Source organism: Ursus americanus, chromosome 1, assembly GCF_024610735.1.
Source record: "Ursus americanus isolate L20-20 chromosome 1, mUrsAme1.1.p, whole genome shotgun sequence".
Taxonomy (NCBI): domain Eukaryota; kingdom Metazoa; phylum Chordata; class Mammalia; order Carnivora; family Ursidae; genus Ursus; species Ursus americanus.
In genome coordinates this window covers 984915-989933 of record NC_142127.1, presented here as the reverse complement: position 1 = coordinate 989933, position 5019 = coordinate 984915, and the positions used below count along the sequence as shown (strand labels likewise).

Below are 5019 nucleotides of genomic sequence, written 5' to 3'. Positions count from 1 at the left end.
AACAACTGCCCTACTTGGCATTTATCCCTGAGACATAAATATCTACACATGTATACTAAGGAGCCCAACTCTGCGATGACAGCTTCCAAATGGTGCTGCTTCCCCCCCCCCTTTTGCCTTCTGCCCCAAATCTGGTGAGAAAGCCTGGGGCTCCCTCGTTAGGTCCTGTTGGGAAGGTCAGAACCTGCAAGCTTCCTTAAAGGAATACCCAGGGGAAAACAAGAAGACCAAAAGTAAAATAACTAAGACACACCAGAAACTAATAAATTATTCAACGGTAAACAAGCATAATTTAATAAAGTAAAAAACAAATAATAGAAAAATAATACTATTTGATCAATAAAACCAAAATCTGGTTCTGTGAAGATCAAGAAAATGAAATTAGCAATTGGGATCCAATAAGATTGAGAAGAAAGACTAAATTTAAATATTTAACTTTGAAGATACTGTAAAGATAGGCTAGAAGTACAATTCAGCAAATTAAAAAGAAAAAATACTCACTGAACACAGCACTAGCTCTCCAGATTGCTGTTTCTTTGTAAGCTGAGCATGCAGTCATGCATGGAACATGGAAGCAACTGTCTAAAGGACCTGCGGTTGGCATTGATTTTGGCACCACCTACTCATGTGGGTGTTTTCCAGCACAGGAAAGTGAAAATAATTGCCAATGATGAGGGAAACTGAACCACCCCAAGTTATGTCTCCTTTGAAACTGAACACTTGATCAGTGATACTGCAAAGAACCACGTTGCAATGAACCCCACCAACACAGGTTTTGATGCCAAATGCCGGAATGGATGTAGATTTGACAATGCTGTTGTCCAATCTGATATGAAGCTTTGGCCCTTCATAGTGTGAGTGATGATGGCAGACCCAAAGTTTAAGTAGAATACAAGGGAGAAACAAAAAGTTTCTATCCAGAGGTGTCCCCTATGGTTTTGACAAAGATGAAGGAAATCACAGAGGCTTACCTTGGGAAGACTACTACCAATGTAGTTGTCATAGTACCTGCTTACTTTAATGACTCTCAGCATCCGCCTACCAAAGATGCTGGAATTATTGCAGTCTAAATGTACTTAGAATCACCACTGAGCCAACTGCTGCTTCTGTTGCTTATGAGTTAGACAAAAAGTTGGAGCTGAAAGGAATGTGTTGATTTTTGACTTAGGATGTGGCACTTTTGATGTGTCAATCTTCACTATTAAAGATGGGATCTTGGGGCACCTGGGTGGCTCAGCCATTAAGCGTCTGCCTTTGGCTTAGGTCATGATCCCAGGGTCCTGGGATCGAGCCCCGCATCAGGCTCCCTGCTTAGTGGGAGGCCTGCTTCTCCCTCTCACACTCCCTTTGCTTGTGTTCCCTCTCTTGCTGTCTGTCTCTGTCAAATAAAAAAATAAAATCTTAAAAAAAAAAGATGGGATCTTTGAGGTCAAATCTACACCTGGATATACAAACTTAGGTGGAGAAGACTTTGATGACTTAATGATCAACCATTCTATTGCAGAGTTCAAGTGCACCAGAAGAAGGACATTGAGAGAACAAGAAGGCAGTCCAACACCTCTGTACTGTTTGCTTGTGAACATGCTAAGCATACACTTTCTTCCAGCACCCAGGCCAGTATTGAGATTGATTCTCTGTATGAAGGAATCAACTTCTATACCTCATTACTCACGACCAATTTGAAGAATTAAATGCTGACCTGTGCCATGGCACCCTGTACCCCATAGAGAAAGCCCTTCAGGATGCCAAGCTATACAAATGTCAAATCCACAGTGTTGTCCTGGTGGGTGGTTCTACCCATATTGCTAAGATTCAGAAACTTCTGTAAGACTTCTTCAGTGAAAAGGAACTAAATAAGAGCATCAACCCTTATGAGGCTATTGCTAATGGTGCAGCTATCCAGGCACCATCCTTTCTGGAGACAAATCTGAAAATGTTCAAGACTTGCTGCTGTTGGATGTCACTTCATTTTCTCTCGGCTTTGAAACTGCTGGAGGAGTCATGACTGTCTTTATCCAGTACAATACTACCATTCCTACCAAACAGATGCAAACCTTCACTACCCATTCTGACAGCCAGCCTGGTGTGCTCATCAGGTTTATGAAGGTGAGCATGGCATGACCAAGGATAACAACCTACTTAGCAAGGCATTTCTCAGATTGAAGTCACTTTGATATTTATTCTAATTCCATTCTCAAGGTCTCTGCTGTGGATAAGAGTTCAGGAAAAGAGAACAAGATTACCATCACTAATGACAAGGGTCACTTGAGCAAGGAAGACATTGAGGGATGGTTGAGGAAACTGAGAACTACAAACTTGAAAATGAGAAGCAGTGGGACAAGGTGCCTTCCAAGAATTCACTTGAATCTTATGCATCCAACATAAAAGCAGATGTTGAAGATGAAAAACTTCAGGGCAAAAAAACAATGAAGGCAATCAAAAGCTTCTTGACAAGTGTAATGAAATCATCAACTGACTTGACAGACTGCAGAGAAGGAAGAATTTGAACATGAGCAGAAAGAGCTGGAGAAAGTCTGAAGCCCCAGTATCACCAAGCTGTACCAGAGTGCAGGAGGCATGTCAGGAAGGATGCCTGGGAACTTCCCTGGTGGTGAAGCTCCTCCATCTGGTGGTGCCTCTTCTGGGCCCACCACTGAAAAGGTTGAATAAACCAACCTGAGAATAGGTCTAACATTCTCCACACAAAACATTTGAAGGACCCAAATTTGTAGCAAATTCCATGGAAGTTTTAAAGTTGAGCTGCTATAGTAAAAAACTGGACATTGTTGATATTTTAATATGATGTATGTGCACAGGGAAAGGAAATACACATTGCACTTAAAAGCACTGTATTGTAAGTGGAATGTAATGTCTTAAATAAAACTGTATTTAAAATTGAAAAAAAAAATAAAAAGAGAAAACACAAGCATATGATGGAGGGTGAAAAATAACTACCAAAATTCAACCTACATTTCTGAAAAAAACAACAAACCCTAAACTGCAGGTAAGCCAGGAATAAACTTATAAACAATTTCTCCAAGAAATCTAAGGAAACATCATAATTAGTGACCAAATATCAGGGCATTCCCATGAGACAGTTTTAAGATAAGAATTTGTTCTTCTACTCATTCATTCATTGCTAATAATTCTTATTGTACTGAAAACTCTTGCTAATATATCCAGGCAACTAACCAAAATTTAATATCAGAAAGGAAAAATCAAAACTGTCTTTTTTTTTTTGCAGATAGTAGGCAGTTTATTTTAAACATACAAGGTATTCAGTTGAAAAATTAATGAATGAACATGAGTTTAATTAAAGAGGTTAAATCAAAATTATCAAAAACTAATAATAAAAATTATGATGCAACAGCACAAACCAATAATAAATTTCTCTAGAAAAAAATATTCCCCATTCACACAAGCAAAAACAAAGACATGTGAAAAACAAACCTCATACATCTATCAAGATAATTTTTAAAAATGTACCAAATATTAAATAATCTGAACAAACAGAAAGTCATACTATGATTTTGACTGGAAAACTCTACATTATGAAAATATTGGTTCTCCTCCACTTAACCCACATATTCAGAAAATCCCAATCAGACTTTTAGTTTCAAATAGTAGAATGAGTAAATGCATTTATATCTTTTCCTTCTCAAGATTTCATTTAAACGATAACAAAGTAAGAAGATGCAAGAAGACACTGGCAAAAAGAGAGAATTTAACTAAGTTCAAGACAGAGGGAAGATAGAAGAATGTTCACAGCTTGGGAGAGACATGGAACTGCTAAATTGTGCCAGTCTGCCCTGCTCAACACCAAAAGGTCTTGGATTTGGTGGCTATAGGTCTAACGGAGGGAAAATAGAGAATTAAGTTCTGTGTGTGGAGTAGAGGTTCTCATCACCACACCACCACCCATAAGCAACAGAGACACACAGGAGTCTCAGTAGACAGACCTGCTCTCTCCAGGCAGAAAGGTGAAAAGAATATAAAGAATATAAAGAATTTGAACAATCTGGGGCAGCACTAGAGTGCCTATGAAGCTGTTAGAAGGCCTGAGAAAAGCATGCAATGACCTGGCCCTGCTGTCTTCTCCACCCAATAAAGCTGACTGAGCCCCAACCAGCTCATTTCAAGGTAAAGGCCTTCTGTGGACAATCCCTATTTCTGTGCACATACTTCCAACCAGGCTTACACTCTTAAATATGAATGAAACATGACAACCAAGGAAACCAGACATTTAAGGAAAGACCACTGATGTACCCCAAGGGACAGAAAACCATGGTTGCAGTAGAAAATGTTCAATGAACATTTGCTAAATAAGTGACTGGCTGAAAGAAAAGTAACAAAAACTGACAGTGGAGGAAATGTAATTCAAGAAGTGAAAAATAAATTAACATATAAAACAAGAAGTATAGTATCCTTGGTGAGGTTTGGAATGATATTCATCTCATAAAACAGCAACAGGCTATTAAAGAAGTAAGATAAACAAAAGGAAGGAGGAAAGAAAGAAGGAGGGAGGGAAAGAAGGGAGGAAGGGAAGGAGGGAGGAAGGAAGATGGATGGAAAGGGAGGGAGGGAGAAAGAGAGTGAGCTAGAAAGGAAGAGAGAGAGAGAAAGGCAGACAGAAAGAAAGGAAGGAAGACAGGAAGAGGAAGGGAAGGAGGAATGGAAGGAAGGAACTCGAGATTTGTTTCTAAATGAAGTTTCCCACCCACCCCACCCCCCAAAAAAGTTGAAAGATAAAATGAAGGAAAGTAAACAAACTGTTGAAAAAAGAGGAGATAAAATACATAAGAAAATGTCAAATTTGAGGATGCATGGTGGACACATAGTTCATTTTTCTAGAGAAGTTCTGGAGTTGTCAGGGAGTATAGTCTACACTATGGCCAGATCCACATTCTAGAGAGTGCATGTGCACATGAACACACAGCACACATGCACATGCACACATGCATGCACATCCTCATGTGTGCATGCACATATGTACCCATAGCCACATGCATGCATGCACAC

The 5019-nt window shown here is 39.4% G+C and overlaps 1 pseudogene; it reads left to right on the top strand.

Moving 5' to 3' along the window:
* The first annotated feature begins 557 nt into the window (after positions 1–557).
* On the top strand, positions 558–2670 carry LOC123796414 (heat shock cognate 71 kDa protein pseudogene; annotated as a pseudogene).
* The last annotated feature ends 2349 nt before the right edge of the window (positions 2671–5019 follow it).